This window comes from Hemiscyllium ocellatum, unplaced genomic scaffold, assembly GCF_020745735.1.
Source record: "Hemiscyllium ocellatum isolate sHemOce1 unplaced genomic scaffold, sHemOce1.pat.X.cur. scaffold_3017_pat_ctg1, whole genome shotgun sequence".
NCBI classification, from domain to species: domain Eukaryota; kingdom Metazoa; phylum Chordata; class Chondrichthyes; order Orectolobiformes; family Hemiscylliidae; genus Hemiscyllium; species Hemiscyllium ocellatum.
The window spans coordinates 12,597-34,250 of record NW_026868281.1 but is presented as its reverse complement, the minus strand read 5'-3'; the positions used below and the strand labels follow the sequence as shown (position 1 = coordinate 34,250).

Sequence of the window (21,654 nt, the reverse complement as noted above, 5' to 3'; positions counted from 1 at the left end):
ACCCACACTGCACGGTCTGTTTGTTTGTCAACACTTCCCTGGAACTTGCCATTAAGAGGTTGAGTCCTATTCTGGTAACATCTTTCTGAAATCAGGGAGACTACAATTGAATGCAGTATTCTACCACTGGCCTGACCAATGCCCTACTCAGCCACACCGTGACCTCCTAATCCCTATACTCAGTGACAGAATCCCCACAGTGTGGAAGCAGACCTTTCGGCCCATGAGACCATACCAACCATCGGAACAGCATTCCACCCTAACTCTGTAACCTACCATTACCCAAAGCTAATCCAGCTAACCTGCATGGCTTTGGATTTGTGGGAGGGAATTGAGAGCACCCAGAGGAAGCCCACACAGAAACACAGGGAGAATGTGCAAACACCACACAGACAGTGGAGTCGAACCAGAGTCCATTTATTGACCAGCGCATTCCATTAAAGGTCAGTGTCCCAAATGCCACTTTCAGCACCTGATCTCCCTGAAACCCCACTTTCCAGGAACTATGCAGTTGTTCTGAGCCCTTCAGAGGGAAGTAAGGTGAGGAGGAGAAAACACAAACAGGGTTGAGTTGTAGATCTCCATCTTCCCCTCTCTGTTCCCCCCATCTCCCCCCACTCTGTCTGGTTTCCCCCCCTCTCTGTCGGTCAGTCCTTTGTCGCCCCCCCCCCCACCTCGTCGGTCGCACTCCCCCGTTGGTCTGTCCCACAATCTGTTGGTCTGTCTCCCCTCTGTCAGTTGCCCCCCTGTCGGTCGCACACCTGTTTCTTTTCCCCCTCCGTCGGTCCCCCCCCCCAACTGTCGGTCGCCCCCTCTGTACCCCCCCGTCTGTTCCCCTCCTCTCGAATCCCGCTTTCTGTCCCCATCCATTTCTGTGCCTCCCCTCTCTATCCCCCCTCTCTGCGCCCACCCATTTCTGTCCCAACACTCTCGATCCACCCCCTCTCTGTCTACCCTCCCCTCCCAGTCCCCTAGTTCTGTATTCCCCCCTCCGCAGGGAAAATATCTTGTCTATTTACCCTGTCCATGCCCGGCCTGATTTTAAAAATCTCTTTCCGCTCACCGTTCAGCCTCTGATGCTCCAAGGAAAACAGCCTATCCAACCCTGGCAACCTCCTATAATTCTTTTCTGACCTCTTTCAAGTTGAGAACATCCATCTGATCGGAAGGGGACCAGAATTGCATGGAATATTACAAAAGTTGCCGAATCAATGTCCAGTACAGCCGCAATATGACCTCCCAACCCCTATATTCAATGCTCTGACCAATAAAGACAAGCAGACCAACTGCCTCCTTCACTATTCTATCTACTTGCTACTCTACTTTCAAGGAAGTATGAACCTGCACTCCAAGGACTCTTTGTTTAGCAGCACTCCCTAGGAACTTACTATAAACTGTATAAGTCCTGCCAAAGTATGCTTTTCCAAAATGCAGCAGCTCACATTTGTCTAAACTGAATTCCTCAGCCCATCACCCATCTGATCCAGATCCCCTTGTACTCTGAGGTAATCTTTTTCACTGCCTACTACACCTCCCATTTTGGGGTCATCTGCAAACTTACTTACAGTACCTCTTATGTTCACATCCAAATCATTGATATAAATGATAAAACGTAGTGGATCCAGCACCGATCCTTGTGACACTACACTGGTCACAGGCCTCCAGCCTGAAAAACCTTCTACCTTCAGGCCAGTTCTGTACTCCATGCGATCTAACCTCGCTGACCAGTCTCCCTGGAGGAACCTTGTCGAACGCCTTACTGAAGTCCATGTAGATCATGTCCAGGCTCTGACCTCAGCAATCCTCTTTGTTACTTCTTCAAAAAAACTGAGTCAGATTCATGAGACATGATTTCCCATGCACAAAGCTGTTATTAATATCCAGGATTTAACTCTGTACATCAGGGTCTGCGTTACCCAGTTATAGGTGTTAATATTCGGGATGAAGTTCAAGTACACCAGCATTTTGTTAGTGACTGGATATTGAGTCTTGTTAATATCACCAACACAGGTTTTTGAAACCTTTCGAAAGGCAGTCCCCATATCCCTCGCCCACCAGGAAATGGTGGCAGTGTCCTTACCTCTGAACCAGGAGGATCAGGTTCAGAGTTGAGGAACAGCATCTTTGAAGAGGCTGATTAGAAAACCTGCCCAAGCCACCAGGCCATACTGTCTCCCAGCTGTCCCTGCCTGAGCCTCTAAACAGAACCTTCCTGTAGTTTCTCTCCTGTCAGACTCTCCCATTGCTCAGTTTGTCCAGGATCCTCTCCTGCTGCTGCACTGCTCCTGTCCCTCACTGACCTGTCCATCCCCCAGTGTCCTCCTCATTCATTCATTGTTTACAATCCCATTACCCCAGTTCTCCAGCCCCACCCCTTCCCGTCCATAGAGACGGCTCAGTGGTTAGCTCTGCTGCCTCACAGCACCAGGTACTCTGGTTCGATTCCGGCCAAACCCGGAGTTTGTGCATTCTTCCCGTGTCTGAGCGGGTTTCCTCCAGGTGCTCCGGTTTCTGCCCACAATCCCAAAGATGTGCAGGACAGGTGAATTGGCCATTCCAAATTGCCCCACTTATTAGTTGCATTAGTCAGGGGTAAATATAGGGTAGGGGAATGGGTCTGTGTAAGTTACTGTTTGGAGGGTCTGTATGGACTTGTTTGGCCGAAGGGCCAGTTTCCATACTGGAGGGATTCTGATATATTGGGCAGCAGCTGCTGTCAGTCTCCCGGACTCCTGTATGATCGGGAACACGTGCTGTAGGAGAGGAGACCAGTGTATGGGCACAGTGCTGGCCAATTGTGGGAGTATGCACAGTGCCTGGGAAGGAGGCTGTGGTTGTGAGGGATTAATCTGTCATTGGCATCTTCCTCCCTGTGGGAGCAGGACCCAGGGGAATGGCCCCTTTCCCGGCCCCCCTGAGATGTGATCAGACTATCAGTGGGGCAGCATTTTGCAGAAAGTTATCAGAACTCTTTTTTTGTGAAGATTCAGGGTTTTTATGGAAAGTGACAAGGATGGGCCTGCAATTAGAGTTCTAATTTGGTTCATTTTAGTAAGACGGGTTTTGGCCAGAGTGTGCAGGAAGCAGTGTATGCAGGGTGGTTGTCATCAGAGGATTCACCAACAACGCCACCCTCTTCTCCCTCCCTCCCCTCCCCCCCCCCCCACCCCCCCCACCAACCCCGATGGACTCAGAGTCAGACTCATTGATTTGGTTCTTCGTCCGCAGACAAGAGATAGGAAACTGAATTCAAAGAGAGGAGAGTGTGTGAGAACTGGGTGTGGAGGAAAGGAGTGAGGAGATTGGTTTGGATTTCAGTTCACAGAAGAAAGAAATTGTTAGACTGAGATTTAAAACTTTGGAAAAGATGAAACTACAATTTAATACTATAATTGTCTTATAAAGATCCATCCTGTATTAATATGGTGAGTTGTTTTCTCAGTTGTAGGGTACTGAAAGGGTGGATTTGTGGATGAGAGATTCAAATTGGACTTCATGTTCAGATCTGATAGTTAATTGATCCGTGCCGATCTGAATATTCATTGGCCTTTTCATGTGGAAGGAAAGGTGTGTATTCTGTCCATGGGCGAATATTTCAAATCTGTGTGACTGGAAAAAATACTGAGGTACAGCCAAGTCCATGTTAGGGTGGTGACTGTGGAGAAAGAGTTTGTTTGTTTTTGAAAGTCTGAAAAATCATGGCACATCTCCCAGGAACAATTAAGCCACAGCTTTGCTTTGTAGAAGGACAAGTCTTTAATTAACCATGCAACCAGAAAGACACAAGGATACCTGCACCTTGGGAAACACTATGAAAATGGGATTGTTGTAAAGGAGTTCATTCTCGATCATGGATTGTTGTTACGTCGGTTCCAGCGCCGTGGGGAAACACTGGAAATATGAGGAATGCAGTGTAGGTTTCAGTTATTAAACTGTAAAAGGTGCAGAACAATTTAAAAGGATGCTGTCAGGGCTCAGGGCCTGAGTTATAGGGAGAGGTTGGACAAGCGAGGATTTTTTTGTTTAGAGCAGAGGAAACTGAGTGGATACTGTTCTAGAAGTGTATAAGACCATGAGGGGCATGGATAAGGTGAATGCACTCAGTCTTCTTTTCCCCAGGGAATCCAGGACTGGAGAGCATCAGTTGAAGGTTAGAAGGGAAGTTGAGGGGCAACTGTTGTACACAGAGGGTGGTATGTATATGGAATGAGCTGCCAGTGGAAGTGGTTGAGGTGGGTACACTCTCACAACAGGTAAAAGACATTTGGACAAATACATGGATAGGAAAGGGTCAGAAGCAGATGGGCCAAGTGCAGGGAAATGGGGTTAGTGTGGATGGACATTCTGGTCGGCATGGGCCAGTTTGGGCCAAAGGGCCTGTCTCTGCTGTAGGATGCTATGACTCTGAAGTGCATCTGCAATTTCTCGCACTAACTCTGTTGATATCCTGGGATGTATTCCATCAGGGCCATGAGACCTGTCTACCATTAGCTTGCCCAGCTCTAACTCTTTCATGATAATGGTTATTTCTAGGTCCTCACCTTCCTCAGTCTCCTTATCAATTACTGGCATGTTCTTCGTATCCTCCACTGTGAAGACTGACTGCTGTGTACTCATATTCCTAAACCCTACTGGTTATCAATAACTAGGCACAGAACTCTGAGAGGTCTTCTTAGCGTCTTTATTGATGAGACATGGCAGTTACCTGGATAGTGTACATGCAAAACACCTTCAGGCAGCATCAGGTAACTCCCCGCCTGTCCGATGTAAAGCTCCCATTCTTATACCTTTGTGGTTTGGGACTTTGAATAGAGACTCTCTCTCAGTATTGTCTCCATGGCAACGGTCAGTTAGAAAGTCTAGTTCAGTTTCACACTTTGTGGTTAAAACATACACCCCTGTGGCTCCCTCAAGTATCTGACAGGCACTTCAGTTTCAGTGGGGATGTTGATCAGCATTCTGTTATGGAGGAGCCGGTGTTGGGGTGGGGTGGACAAACTTATAAATCACACAACACCAGGTTATAGTCCAACAATTTATTTGGAAGTACAAGCTTTTGGAGTGTGCTGTGATTTGTAACGTGATCAGGATTATCTCTATGGGAACAGTGAAGTGCTTCAACAATGAGAGGCCACATTTCCCCACACAATAGGTTCCCCTCTAGCAGTGTAAGCTGCTATTCCATCCCTGGAGATAGCTACTCATCTCTTTTCTCCCCCAATCCCATCTAGCTTTCTGTTGATCTTTAAAGTTTCTCTAATCTCCTAGTTTCTCCTTGGTTATTGCCAATTTGTATGCCTTCTATTTCATTTGATAGACTCCCTTATTTCCTGAGCCACCCATGGCAGATTACTCCTTTTTCCTACAGTCCTTCCTTTTCACTGATATATACTTTTGCTGAGCACTTCGAAAAATTCCCCCGTTGTCCGTCAACTTTCCCATGGTAAAGTCTTTGCTTCCAGTTTACATTAGCCAACTCCTGCCTCATCCTATTGTAGTCTCCTTTGTTTAAGCACTGGATCTTGGATTGGATCTAATCTTCCAGCTTTCCAGCTGTGTTCTCAGTTCAACCAGATTTATCAGAAGTCTTTTATCAGATTACAAGGGGAGGAGATGTTTTCTGGGTGCTTTGCGTTTCATTGTCAAAGACCTTGGCTTTGTATTAAAGTATAGGATACATATTCACAACAGAGTATTCTGGACGGTGTGAATGTCCTCACAGTCTAAACCCATAAATCACTGTCTCCCCTCAGTTTAAAATTGCAAAATCACTATCTCCTACACGCTTCCTCACTATCTAAGTTTGGAACTCTAATCCACCTGATTATCCTGCTTTTTCCGAAAATCTCCTTTGGGGAGGGTGGTGAGTTTTGGATTCAGCTTTCCAGTTATTACCGTAAGAAGATGAGCACTGGGCACAGGAGAGGCAATGCAGCCCTTCGAACCAGCCCCACCATTTAATACGGTGATGATTGAGCTCACCTCGGTCTCAGCTGGGTTTTCCCACCTGCTCTCTCTCACCCTTCATCTCATTGCAAATTCAACATCTGTATCTCTTCAGTAAATCTGCTCATTGTCCTGGCATCCACCGCATCTTTAATAGGGAATGCCACAGATTCACAGCACATTGAGACAAGTACATTCTTCTTCATGAGAATAGAGTCCCTACAGTGCAGAAACAGGGTATTCATCCATCGAGTCCACACCAACCTATGATGACCATCCCATTCAGACCCACCCTGTCCCTGTAACCTGCATTTCCCATGGCTAATGGCCTAACTGGCACATACATGGACACTGTGGGCAATTTAACATGGGCAATTCACCTAACCTATACATCTTTGGACAGTGGGAGGAAGCTCGAACACCCTAGGAAACCCACGCAGACATGGTGAGACCGTGTAAACTCCACGCAGTCGCATCTGGCTGAAATAAAACCCGGGTCCCTGACGCTGTGTGGCAGCAGTGCTAACCACTGAGCTACATCTGCTTAAAATCTGCAACCCCTTATTAACCTCCCCACCCCGCAATTGGCTGAATCTATGTCCCTTACATCAGAAATCAGGTTGTGGAAGGAGATGTCTCAGTAAAACCCAGTAACAGCCCATATGTCCTGTGTGTCTGAATGGGGATCCTATACACAACACCCTCCAGCCCACACTTTTCATTCACTATCCAGAAACATGTCTCCAGTGGCTTCATGGGGACTACAACTCCCACAATCCCTGAGGCAGAGAACACGCGTGTGAGGGGAAGCCCAGAACTGCACATGTATAGAATGTGGGCGGGTTTTGTAGTATGTGCTTTGGGTAACTAGCGGAAAGCATTTCACACTGTGATTGGCTGGAGGAGGAACCAATCAGCTTGTAATATTGATCGACTGGGGGGTCAGTGTGTCACCACATTCACATGGGACCAAGTTCCATCCCCAACTTGTCATGGATGGGACCAATGGGAAACAAAGAAGGATCTGACCCATTCTCCCAGACTGAAGGTTCCTCTTCTGTCCAGGATCTGCTACCTCCCTTTCTGTTTCCTTTTGTTTCATTCTGCTGTTACATTATTGACTTGCAGCAACTGAAGGGAAAGGAAGTGAACCCAGAAAGGGTGCAGAGTCTAACCAGGACAGGAAGTGGTGGCATGGATCTGTTTATCAGCAACTCCATGAGAATGGGGGTGGGTACATTAGGGACAGCAGAGGCAGAATGGTGGGAGAGAGTAAGTGGGCTGGAGCGTTACAGCTTTTGGGGAAGAAAGGGGAAAAAAGATATTCCAGAGAAGCTAGAATTGTCTGCTATGAATTTCTACCTGTACATATTCCTTTATACAGGGTGCTAAATGGTGAAGGTTTACAGACTGAAATCTCAAACTCGTGCAGATCGTGATTAAGTTAACCAGCATTTGAAGAACCAAAAATGGGGAATAACTTGGCCAAAATCCAGCAACACTCTCCCACACAGCATTGTTGGTTTTTCTGCACCAAATGGACTGTGAATGGTTCAAGACAGCAGCTCACTACCATCTTCTCAAGGCCGAATGGTCTCCTCCTGCTGCTATCTCCCAGGTATGTATATAGCCATGGAGCCCGGGTAGGAAGGAGTGGGCAGGGATTCTCCAGGCGAATGCACTTCCACATCAGGTTTCAGTGAGGGACGGTTGGATGAATTTTATTTAACATTTATCTTTAACACAAGGTTTGTGAATTTGGTTTTAAAATATTGTAGCTATTTATTCCACAATAAATAAAACTAAAAGAAAAGAAATGAAACTAACCGTTTTTAAAATTTCAAACACCCTGTAAAACAAATCCTGTCTACTCCCGGACACCATCACTTTCCAGTTACTCAAGCTCGAGGGAAATATTCCCTCCCTGTCTGAACCTTTGGTTTGATTTAACTGCTTTTCAGTTCTGGTTCTGTGAGCTGTGAAGTGTTCTTTATTCCCCATTTCTCTGACCCGGAAGTGTTATCTCACACAGCTGAGCAACCTTCCCACCATCAACATCATCACCCCCCATTACCCCATTTTGGTTCACATATAATCACCCGCAGTAAACCACCCATGTAACCAATTGAATATTTATAAACAACACCCCTAACAAATGACACAGTGGGAAGGGACCAAATCAAAGTCGAGTTGGGGATGAGGAGGCAGCGATGGAGATGATGTATCCACTGCAGTGCCCATCTCTATCTAAAGGCATTGGGAGAACTGATACTCACTACGTGCTCCTTCTCCAAGGACACCCTGTTGTATCGTCTTTATCCTCAATCGTAGAATAGAATCCCAACAGTGTGGAAGGAGAGCATTGGCCCATCAAACCCCACCAACTATCCAAAGAGCATCCCATCTGGAGCACTCCGCCCCTGTAACACTGCATTTCATATGGCTGATCCACCGAGTCTGCACAATCCTGGCCACTGTGGACAATTTAGCACGACTGATCCACCTAACCCACAAATCTTGGACTGTGGGAGGAAACCAGAGCACCTGGAGTGGACCCACACTATCCTGGGGAGAATGTGCAAACTCCACACAGGCTGTTGTCCAAGGCTGGACTCTAACCTTGTACCTGGTGCTGTGGAGCAGCAATGCTATAGAGCAATTTAAATCAAAACAGATGACCCCTGCTCATTGCTGTTTGCGGAGAGTCATTGCCCAGAGAGACATCCTGAGATTCAGAAAGAGACAATATGAATTCAGTCAACTCCTGCTGAGTTAATGTGATTAACAACAACATCAATACTCCAACAGCGTCATCAGACCTCGTACCTACTCTATCATTTACGATTTTTAACCCATGGGAAGTTTGTTACCAGCTTCGATGACAGCCATAATGCTCTGACCACTTTGACAGAGCCAGTGCTAGGCAGTTCTAATAGTTATCAATAGATTGAATCTAAACAGGATGCCCCACAACAGGAAGTGCTCTGACATTCCATGCCCGTAAGTCAAGGTCATTTTCCTAAAACCACTCATGTCTGGCAATATCATTGAAGGTATTTTATACAGTAACCTTTCGGTCTCAATTGCCAGTTCCAGTCCATGAAGCAGCCAGTAACATGCCGCAGTGAATTGAATTCTAACAGCAGCATTGCCCTGGCAGGAGAGATTGAGGAGCTTGAAGCTGTCTTCTCTGGAGTATCTAAACACAAAACACTTCAAATGAACAAAATCTTCAAGAGCTCGGGAGGATAGATACAAGAAGGATGTGCTCCTCGGCCGGTGTGCCTGGAATAAAATAAGCACTAACTACGGTATCTTTACCCAGCATCCCCTTTAGCTGCATAACTGTTGAAGATTTATTTGCTGCTCTAATTCCACTCTCTCCATCACTCCCATTTTTAACTGCTGTAATGTTGATGACTGGGCAAATGTATAAAATTTAATTTAATCCATCCCAAAGCCTCTCTGTACCTGTGCCTCACTTGTGTTCACCGAGACACTCATTCAATCTGACCTCTTTACAAACCCTGCTCTGATGTTTCCTTAGAGGGCTCAGAATTAATTATTCACAGAATTGTTACTGTACAAAAGGAGGCTGATTGGCTGATCAGCTCTCCAAAGGATCACCTCACTGAATGCCATTCTTCTCCCTTTACCCCATAAACCTTCCAATAACACCAGCGAGTTCACAACTAACCACAGCGATTGGATTGTTTTGTTTGTTCATGGGATCACGGCATCGCTTGCTGGGGCAGCATTTGTCATCCATTCTGACTGCCCAGGAATGGTTCAGAGTCAACCCCATTATTCAGGGTCTGGATTGACATGTCGGCTGGACCAGGTCAGAATTAACACAGTCTCCCAGGCACAATGACATGAAGAGTTGATTTCTGGCCTACTAGCTTATTTCTGAAATGATAATGAATAATGTTTGCCTTTGATAAAAAGTGCAAGACCAAAATGTGTTTTATTCTGATTGAGCCCGTCCTCCTGTTTCTCTCAGTTGTTATTGACAATCTCATTCCCCCCGCACCAGAACCTGTTCCAGAGAGTGTTACAGAAACAGCAGAATGGTCAGCTGCAGCTGGTCACCTGACCAGTCACTGGTCCCCAAGGTTCACTCTCCACAGATGCTGCCAGGTCTGCTGAATTTTTCCAGCAATTTCTGTTTTAGTTCCTGATTTCCCAGCGTTTGTAGATTCGTTTTTGAATATTGATCTTGTCTGTTGCAGAGGAGTTTATTGATGAGTTTTGAACATTGCAACTTAGGCTACAAATCGGCCATGATCTATTGAAGGCAGAGCAGGGTTGAAGGGCTGAAAGGCGTTGTCCATCTGCAGTTTGTGGTAACATTTCCCCTCACTGCTCACTTCACCTCCATGTCGAACACACTGTTACTGACTGAACAAACCTCTTGTGTTTGAACTAAACCTGCTAATGTTCAGTGGCTCCCTCTACTGCCACCTGGATTTAACTCTCATCATGGAATGCTGTCTCATTTAACTGCGGGAATGCCTACAAGGACTAATCCTGGAGTCTGTATCCCCTGGGATCCAAAAATCCCGTTTATTTCCTCCTTCCTATTTCATTCTAGCATTGAACTCTCTGTTTCAATCCATTCTCCTGCCATGCTCTTCAACATGCCCATGTGGGTGGACTAGAGGCAGCTGGCACCTGATATTGTGGGGGGGAGGCAGATTCAATCAGGGATTCGGGAACACACTCAGACAATGACATATCCATCTGATTGTTGACTCAGACAGATAGGCAGAAAGAAAGATGCACATTTACATAGCACCTTTGTTGACCTGGGGCAATGAAACATGCTTCGAACCCAATTATTTCAAACTCAAACCTCTGAAAATACAGACACAACGCTTCCTACTTGTACCAGGTTGTCTCTGAGCCTCCTCTTTTCTTAAGAAAAGAGTTTTAAGCTGTTACGCCTTTCCTGGTGACTATAACCTCTGTTTCTGTCAGATTTGTGACTGAACCTTTATTTTTCTGTTCCTTGTGAGTGATGCTAGAAGCAGAAACAGTTCCTAACTTGTGAGGGGTTCCGGTTGGAGTATTTATATTTACACGTTCATTCCCACCCTCTCATACAGTGTGAAATTGATGTAAAACAGAAATAAAGGATTGAGTGAGCACCCACAGAAACACAAAAGGCAGCATGTGTACCTGAGCTGAATGAACATGGCCTTAGGAAAATGTGACAACAATCACAACTAGTTAGAATTACAGAATCCCTTAGGCGCACAAAGAGACTATTCGGTCCATCGAGTCTGCAATGACCTGCTGTCTTACCCTACCTACATAACCCCACATTTAGGATGGCTAACCCAACCCACCTAACCTACACACTACAGGCCATGTTAGCACGGCCAATCCATCAAACCTGCACATCTGTGGGAGGGTCATAGATTATGTGTAAGTGCTCAGGATTGTGGATGAACGCTCACAAATACTTGACTATGACGCAAATCCTCTTTTTTTGCAAAATAAAATCTGGGGAAAACTGCAGCCATAAAGATTTCTGATTGTCTCATGAGGAAGAGAATTCAAAACTCATGCCACTGACCCAGGGGCACAGTGAAGTCACAGAGGTCAGGGAACCATCAGAAATGTAACAGGTTGTGAGCAAGGTGGGGCTGAGACAAGGACAAAAAGTCAGTCTGTCACTCAGGGGAAGGCAGGAGAGATTAAACAGCAGAAATGGTTGCCCTCAAGGCCACGGGGAATGGAGTTAGGGCTGGGAAAGAAACCAGGAAACAAGGTGAGCAGCTGTCAAAGAAATACATTGAAAAAGCAGATTATAACAACATAGAGGGCAGAGTACACAGTCTGAAATTGTTGCTCTCATTGGTGAGTACAGAACGCTGTAAAGCCTGGGTCATTCTATTACAGCCGAGACACGCAGGATAGGCCAAGTGGCCTCGATCTGTGCTGTAACTTTCTGATAAATTTATTCTAACATTTGGAATTCAGATCGGATGATGTTCATAAATTCTCAAATTAGACTTGACTTTAATATTCTGGAGAAATGTTAAATAAATCACAATGATCCCATTCTGCAGACTTTAGTCCGCAGCCCTGCATGTTCCAGCATCTCAGTTACCTCCATGTCCTTTTATTCTAATGTGATGCTGGTTACTGCCTCTGCCACCCCATCAGTAAGTTCCTGCTCCCCACCATTTCCGAGTGAAATGAATTCTCCCCTCCCCTTCTTTCTGAGAATTAGTTTCAATCTAAATCCTCCAGTTTCTGACCTCTCTGTTAATGAATAGCTCCTTCCTATTCACTCAATCTGAATGCCTCAGCATTTTATCACTTCAATTAAATCTCAGCTTATCCTCCTCGGAAATCATCCCCAGCCTATCCAACCTTTCCTCAGCAGAAATTTTCCAATTGTAGAAACATTCTGATCAGTCTCCTCTGTCCCCTCTCTGGTGTGATCACATCAACCCTGGAACAAGGGGATCAGAAGTGTGTGCTGTACTTTAACCGCAGTCAAACGTGTGTCCCTGACATTTCCCCTGTCACCTCCGTGTTCTTTTGGTTGTCGCTCACGCAGGAAGTGTCCTGGTTTTCCCACATGGGACTGGATGTGCACTCCATGGGGCTTAGATTCCTTACCATGTGTTTATTTGCTAACTAATCCTAAATTAACTTCAGATTAAAACAACATTATCAGCTACCCACCAATCAATTTCTTCCATTATACTTGTCACCTTACTTTTAAAATTTCTTTAAAATTATTACTATCTAAACACAACAGCATTAAATTTGCTGAGCAAGTATTCAGATGTCTCCACTGTTACAATCACTTGAAGATTGTCTTTATCTTCAGTTACATTGGTGAATTGAACATTGATTGTAAATATATCAAAATCAAAAGGACTTGAGTTTTATGATAATTAATCCAGCCTGATGTTCTTGTTGGTTAATATCTTGAAGAGAACTGTCCTCAGAACTCCAGCTGTGCTCTGATTTCATTCACAACGGGGTGTGGCTGGACTGCAGATCTTAGATCTGTTCCGTTGTTTACCGGATTGCTTCGCTCTATCTATCACTTGTCGCTTATGCTGTTTGGCACACAAGTAGTCCTCTTTGGTAACCTCATCAGGTTAACACCTCATTTTTAGGTATTCATGCTGCTGTTACTGGCATGCCCGCCTGAATTTTCTCAGTTGAACGAGGATTGATCCTCTGATTCGATGGTAAGAGGTAAATTGGGGAATATGCTTGGCCATGATTCTGTAAGTTTTGTTGGAGTACAATTCTACTGCTGTTGTTGGAAGGAAAGAGCTAAACTCTTATACTGTCGGCCCCATATACTACATGCGGTATCATGAACACTGATAGGCCAAGACATGAAATACGAGCAACACTGTACAATGATGCAGGATCACAACTGCAGTAAAGGGGAGGTTGAGATCAAACCTGACATAGGAGTAGGGAAAGAAGCAGCTGATCAGATTGTCTCATTCATTGTCATAAAGAGACTCTATGAGATTATTGTACTCTTGGGGGTAAGGATGGACGAGGTTGGGGAGATTGAGAGCCCTTCAAAAGAAACTAATCTGCCTGAGCGTTGTGAAAGAATGGATTGCCATGCATTTAACAGAAAGCTAATTTAAACTGTTCTTATCCTCAAAAGATAACAAGACCAATCATCACCAGAAACAAACCCCAGAATACATGGTTCGGAGATGGATGTCAATTGCCAATCAACATCCAACTCCTGCAATCATTGAGCAAACTTACATGTGATTAACCAGTCCTGATGAACCAGAAAATCACTGTTCACTCTGTGCAGATGGACAGCGATGTGGGGAAGTGTTGGCCTAGTGGTATTGTCACGAGACAGTTAATCTAAAACCCCAGGTAGTATTCTGGAGACCTGGGTTCAAAGCCTGCTACAGCAGATGGGGGAATTTGAATTCAATAAAAAAGACTTGTGAATTTAGAGTCTAATGATGACCATTAAGTGATTGTCAGGAAAAACCCATCTGGCTCACTAATGCCCTTTCAGGAAGGAAGCTGCCATCCTTACCTGGTCTGGCCTACATTGTGACCTCAGACCCACAGCAATGTGGTTGACTCTTACCTGCCCTCTGGGCAATTAGGGATGGGCAGGAAATGCTGCCGGGCCAGCGACACCCTCATCCTGTGAATGAATAAAGGAAAATAAAAGTCTGTACCTAGTGTGAATCTGTACATGTTCACCAATGTTGTGAACATTTCCAAAGCTAAGTTCTCTGTGTGGAAAACTTTATGAGCTGCCAAAACCATTGTTCGTTACTTGGCGTGAGAAAGAGAAAAAAACATCCTCAAACTGTGGCTATCAGTAAATTGACTGGTGTCCCAGCAGGATGGATGCCTGAGTGACTCCCTTCACCCCCCACAAGCACAGAGCAGGTGAACAGCTCCCAGGTCTGACTGGTTTGGCCCGTTTCCAGGTGGGATGGGTAAAGAATTCCCTTCTGGCATTCCCCACATTTCCAGAGTCGGTCCCTAGTGTGGCTGCACTGGTGTTTTGCCATTTCAGATAAATGCTAGCAGACTGTTACATACACCGTTAAACCCCCCACACACCCCACCACCACCCCTCCACCACCCCTCAAGAACCCAGTATAAAGCAGTAAACATTATCTCCTGCTGTGGAGGGACAGTCTGTATTGCTCTGAGTAGGAACACTGAGCAGATTTACCTAAATGACAACTTAATCGGTGACCAGAGCAATTTAAGTAAGTCCAAATAAATTGCATTATAGCACAGAGAGAGGCCCATCAAATCCAAGCTGGGTCTCTGTAGCAGAATGCAATATTCTCATTCCCCATATGTACCCCAAACTCTGCAAGTTTATTTCCCTCAGAACTGATCTATTTCTTTTTATCAATCATTCATCTTCTCTGCTTGCACCACCATAATAGGCAGCATGTTCTGCATATTTCCAGCCAATAAAGTCAGTAGAAACACTTGCTCATCTCCGGCTGTATCAAAACCTTACATCTGATCTTAATTCTTGTGCCATCACCTATCGTATACAGATATTTTTGTCTGCTATATCTAGGTCTGTTATAATCTTCTACAGCTCTATCAAAAATATATCCAACTTCTTCACTTCAAAGAAAATCGCAATTTCTTCAAATCAATCCAGTGACTGCACTATCTTCATCAGTGAACCACTCCAGTAAGTCTGTACTCCACACCCTGAAGATCACTCATAGCCTTCATTGTTGATGACTATTTTGTTCCACAAATCCAGACGATGCAAGTTTTCTGCGCAACAGCAGTAGCTTTATTATTGGACAGCCGGCGAGAGTTTCAAAGCGTCTCTAAAGTAACCGAGTGTCTAATTGGAGAGACTCTTCTTCACGAATCTCTGCCTTACCCACAGAGACAGTATATTTAATAGGAATTAGACAAAGGCATATCAGTCACTTGGGCGATTGCCATTACATAGTTTAAAGTAGGTAATTATGACCTTACAAAGCTTGATGAATGGCGATGTCCTGTGATAACGTGTGAATGGATTACAGAAACTGATTATTGTATTGTTCATGATTATGTGTTGATGGGAAGAGATTAAGGCAGAAGGGTTCTTCCTTCAGTAAATGGGGGATTCACTTACCTATGCTAATATGGAGGGGAGGTAAGACAATGGGAGCGGGAGGCAGTTTAACATGGTTGTGCCCAGGGCTCTCAGTCTTGTCTGGAAAGGGCAAATTCCTCTGTCTAGGGTTATGGGAAAATCCCCATGTGTGGCTGCAAGAGGTTCTATTTTGAGATACTGTCAGGCTTCCCCCCCCCCCCCCCCCCCCCCCCCCCCCCCCCCATCTGAGGTGTTCTGTCTGTATTGTAAGAGTACAGGCCTTCAGTTGATGCAATAAGGCCTTTAGCAAGGGAATGTTTAATCCTTGAGACCCCACGGTGTCCTGAAAGAGAAGCAAAAGGAAGTGGCCCCTCTATGGTATTTGAACTTCCCCATTCTGACCAGGAATCTGTTGACCAGAATTGAATGCAATGATTGACTGTGACCTAACTAGAGTCTTGTCAAGGGTCAGTATCTTTTCCGTGAGTGTGTTATCATTCCCCCATTAATAAAGCTCAGCATCCCATTTGTTTTACTCAAAACACTTTGTTTCCTCTCCTTTAATGATTGGTACACATTGTCCCCCATTCCTGCTGTCCTGCTCTCTGTGTCTGTGCCATTCAAATATATATTCCTTTTCTGCATTGTTTCTCTCAAAATGCATCAACTTACTGTGTGCTCTAAAGAAGAGGCATATTCCACTCAAAATATTATCTCTCGCTCCACATATTGTACCCCCCGGAAAACAGAACAGGACAGCACTGGGATAATCGGCCCACTATGTCTGTGCAGACCATGATGCCATTCCAAACTAATTCCATCTGCCTGTAACATGGTCCATATACCTACCAACCCATGCCTGCTTATGTGTCTGCCCAAATTTCTCTTAAGCATTGTGATTGTTTCTGCTTTTACCATCTCCCAGGAGAGTACATTCTACCACCTTTTGCATTAGAAACTTGCCTGACATTACTCCCTTTCAACTTTTGCATGTTGTTGGAAATGTTCAGCCCGTCTTGCAGCATCTGAGAAAATAAAAATCCGTTAATGTTTCTAGTTCTTCATCAGAAACGTGAACTCTTATTTCTCTTTACAGATGCTTCCAGACTTGTTGAGCTTCTGTTTTTGTTTCTGATTTACAGCATCTGTTGTTCTCTCGGTTTTTATTTTCTTTAAATTTCCCCCTATCCGCTGAAATCTATGGCCTCTAGAATTTGTCAATTCTGCCTTGGAAAAAGATTCAGATTATAGAACATAGAACATAGAACAACACAGAGCAGAACAGGCCCTTCGGCCCTCAATGTTGCACCGACCTGTGGAATTTTCTCAACTCGTCCCCCTACACTATCCCAAAGTCATCCATGAGCTTATCTAAGGATTGTTTAAATCACCCTAATGTGGCTGAGTTGACTACCTTAGCTGATAGAGCATTCCACACACTTAACAGTAACTGTGTGTAAAGAATTTGCCTCTGACATCTGTCTTAAATCTATCACCCCTCCATTTGTAGTTGTTCCCTCTCGTACAAGCTATCGTCATCATCCTAAGAAAAAGACTTTCACTGTCTACCCTATCTAATCCTCTGATCATCTTGTATGTCTCTATCAAATCCCCCCTTAGCTGCCTTCTTTCCAATGAGAACAGATCCAAGTCTCTCAGCCTTTCCGCATAAGACCTTCCCTCCAGACCAGGCACCATCCTGATAAATCTCCTCTGCACCTTTTCCATTGCTTCCACATGTTTTTTGTAATGGGGGCGACCAGAACTGAACACAATATTAAACTGTGGCTGCACCAGCATTTTGTATGGTTGCAGCATGATATTGCGGTTCCAGAACTCAATCCCTCTACCAATGAAACCTAACATGCCGTATGCCGCCTTAACAACACTATCCACCTGGTTGGCAACTTTCAGGGATCTATGTACGTGGACTCTAAGATTGCTCTTCACATTCACACTACCAAGAATCTTTTCATTGACCCAGTACTCTGTCTTCCTGTTATTCTTCCCAAAATGCATCACCTCACATTTAGCTGCATTGAACTCCACTTCCACCTCTCAGCCCAATTCTGCAGTTTATCTAAATCCCCCTGCAACTTGTAACATTCTTCCACACTGTCCACTACTCCACAGACTTTAGTGTCGTCTGCAACTTTACTAATCCATCCACCTATGCCTGCGTCTAAGTCATTTATAAAAATGACAAACAGCAGTGGTCCCAAAACAGATCCTTGTGGAACACCACAAGTAACTGGGCTCCAGACTGAATATTTTCCATCAACCACCACTCGCTGCCTTCTTTCAGAAAGCCAGGTTCTAATCCAAACTGCTAAATCACCCTCAACTCCATGCCTCTGCATTTTCTCCATCAACCTACCATGTGGAACCTTATCAAAGGCTTTACTGAAGTCCATGTATACCACGTCAACTGCCCTAGTCTCATCTAAATGCTTCGTCACCTTCTCAAAAAACTCAATGAGGTTTGTGAGACACGACCTGCTCTTGACGAAACCATATTGACTATCTGAAATCAAATTGTTGCTTGTTAGATGATTATAACTGTTATCTCTTATAATCCTTTCCAAAATCTTTCCTACAATGGAAGGAAGGCTCACTGGTCTATAATTACCTGGGTCATGTCTGCTGCCCTTCTTGAAAAAGGGCACAACATTTGCAATCCTCCAGTCCTCGGGTACTAAACCCATTGACAATGATGACTCAAATATCAAAGCCAAAGGCTCTGCTAGCTCTTCCATAGCTTCCCAGAAAATCCTCGGATAAACCCCATGGGGACTTGTCTACTTTCACTCCTTCTAGTATTGATAACACCTGTGTGTAACTAACCTCAATCCTTTCTAGTCTAATATCTCGTACCAAGTTTTGTCCTCTACAGTATTCCCCTTTTCCTGTGTAAACACCATTGAGAAATGTTCATTTAGCACTTCTCCGATCTCTGCACGGTCCACACTCAACTTCCCACTTCTGTCTTTGATTAGCCCTATTCCTACCCTAATCATCCTTTTATTCTTCACATACCTATGGAAAATTTCAGGGTTATCCTTTATTCTGTTTGCTAAAGACTGCTCTTGTCCTCCCTTTGTTTTTTTTAAACTCTCTCTTTAAATCCTTCCTAGCTGATCTGTAACTCTCTATTGCTTCATCTGTACCATTTTGCCTCATCAACACATAAGCCTCTTTCTTCTTCTTAACAAGAGATTCAATTTCTGTAGTAAACCATGGTCTACAAACTCTGTCTGTGCCAGTTGGGTCACCCCACAGCCATTGATTTTCCAAAGACAACAATCCAAGATTTTCCAACCTATCCCAATCCAGGCAACATCCTGGTAAACCTGTTTCCACCTTCCCAAAACCCTTCACATTCTACCTATAATGTGGTGATCAAAACGGCACACAATACCCCAAAGGTGGCCTGATTCTAGGTTATATTCACTTCCCTGACAGAAGGAGGCAAGCCCTGCCATTCACCTCCTTCACCACTTTCAGGGATCTTTCAGCTTGCAACTGAAGATCCATCTGTTTATCAGTGCTGCTCAGGGCCCTTCCGTTTATTGTATACATTCCTCTTGCTATGTGTCTTCCAAAACGCATCACCTCACACTTGTCTGAATTAAAATATATCTGCAATTTCTCCACAAAACTTTCTGACCCATCTCTTTCTTGCTGTATCCTTTGACATCATTCTTCACGATTCACAACTTCAACAGTTTGTGCCATCTACAAACTTGCTCATTAAATCTTTTACATTTCCAAACTTTTCATTTACATACATTACAAACAACAGATGGCCCAGGTCTGATCCTTGTGGAACAGCACTAGCCACAGACCTCCAGCCAGCAACATGCCCCTGCACAACTGTTGCTGGGAGAAATATCAAAGAGGAGCCTTGAGTTCTGTGATGAGCAGCATGACCAACGTTTATTCAGAGCTCCTTACTAATGCATGATGGGAGAGGTCTCTCTCTGGCTCCCCCAGATAACTCCAGCATTTTGATGTGTTTATTTCATACGTTCCAGTAATATTTTCCCCCTGACCTGAACTCCAGGGTTTGGAATGTCAGCTCGGATATTTCCGTGTTCCCTTTCACAGTCTCTGATTCTCTCAGCCCATGCAGCTGCTTTGCCAGTTCTTTCACAAATGGTTTAACCCTATCCTTGTCATTGCACATCTCCAGCCCTCCCACTACCACACATCTCCAGCCCTCCCACTACCACACATCTCCGGCTGTCCCACCACCACACATCTCCGGCCCTCCCACTACCACACCCTGTGGCATCTGCATAGTCCATCCAGTCACTAATTCAAGAGGGGACAGTCCCGTCCCCTTTGCTGGGGTTGTCCTCAGTTTCACTAGGCTGGTGTGGAGTACTCTAACCCATCGCTGCCTGTCTCTGAGAGAGCCTTAGTCAGATTAGCTTTCAGTGTCTGCGTCATTCCTTCTACTGTCCCAGAGCTCTGGGGGTGGTATGGGGGATGGGATTTCTGTTCAGTACCAAACAGGGCACATAGCTAAAGAGCTATGTTCCCTGTAACATTTGACCCTTGGTCATAATCTGCAGGGGAATGCTTCCACCCACTGAGTAAACCTATTTATTAAAACCCAGTAGGACGTCCTTTCCTGGGATTGGGATGGGTGTGTGTGTGTAAAATCCGTCTGTAATTGTTCCCATGGGCCCCTGGGCTGCCTCCATTTTATCCTGATTGCTTTCCCTGGCTCACACTGTGAACACATTACACACCTTCGACAAAACCTTGCTGTATTTCTCCCTGTTCCAGGCAAGGATTGTAGTGGATCATCTGATATTGCATTTTATCCTGCCCAATATGGACCAGTCCATGATATGATTTTAATACTGTTTGTCTTATACAGTGTGGTGACACTGCTGGATCATCCAGACTTTGTCTTGTCCTATTATTGTCCCACCCTTTTCCCATTCCTGTTTCTCCTGTTGTGGGACTGTTTCTGGGAATATCTTTAAACCTTCCTCTCTCACTTCTGTAGCTACACTCATTGCCATCTCCTCAAATGTCTTCACTGTTTCAGTCAGTATTTCACGTGTAAGATTATTAAAGGATTGGACATTCTAGAAACAGGAAGCATGTTTCCGCTGATGGGTGAGTCCCGAACTAGAGGACACAGTTTAAAAATAAGGGGTAGGCCACTTAGAACAGAGTTGAGGAGAAACTACTTCACCCAGAGAGTAGTGGATGTATGGAATGCTCTGCCCCAGAGGGCTGTGGAGGCCAAATCTCTGGATACTTTCAAGAAAGAGTTGGATAGAGCTGTTAAGGATAGTGGGATAAAGGGTTATGGGGATAAGGCAGGAGCAGGATACTGATTGAGGATGATCATCCATCATCATAATGAACGGTGGTGCTATCTCGAAGGGCAGAACAGCCTACTCCTGCACCTATTGTCTATTCACCTGCCTTCCCCACATACTCACTGCCCTGTTGGTGTGGGGTTTCTACTTCCCTGTGAGCTCTACTCTTCATTATTGCTGCTTCTCTGGGAAAGTTAGCTGCTTCCACAAACTCTCTGATCTGTCCTTCATGCTCTATATGCCCCCAGACAGGGTGATGTACCCTCACCGAGCCCAGGCCAACACTTGGTCATGAACTATACCAAAGGAATGCTGTCTGTCTGTGTATATGCTGACTCCCTGACCCCTGGCTAATGTCTGTGCTTCTGTCAGGGCTCGTGATGGTTCTGCCATTTCTGGGTAATTCTCCACAAAAGTCCTCCAATAATTAAACAATCCTAAAGTTTGCCTTATCCCCTTCACGGTGTGTGGGTGTATAGTTTTGAAATCATGATCTTTCGTTACACTGGGATTGTCCCCCTCCCTTCCTGATTTGATCGCCCTGATGTGATGTCCCAGGTACATCTCTCCCTACCTTCCCACGTTCTGTGGGTTAATTTTAAGCTCGGCCTGCCTGATCCAACACAATACTCTGTGTGATATCTGGATATGTGTTTTCTCTCCAACTGAGGTAATGAGGTGTGGTAAGATTAAATTGACTAACTCCATCAGCCATATATCAGTGGGATATACTGGAATATTACGGGATCCCTGAGGTAACTGGATCCA

General features: G+C 44.9%; 1 long non-coding RNA gene across 2 annotated transcripts in view; it reads left to right on the top strand.

Annotated features, from left to right (window-relative positions):
- Window positions 1-9,361, top strand: part of LOC132812784 (uncharacterized) — a 34,293-nt gene extending 24,932 nt beyond the window's left edge. For both annotated transcript variants that reach the window (XR_009643779.1, XR_009643780.1), the window contains exons 4-5: window positions 7,331-7,564; window positions 9,037-9,361. This is a non-coding gene — a long non-coding RNA (uncharacterized LOC132812784). The remainder of the gene's footprint in view (window positions 1-7,330; window positions 7,565-9,036) is intronic.
- Window positions 9,362-21,654: the final 12,293 nt, after the last annotated feature.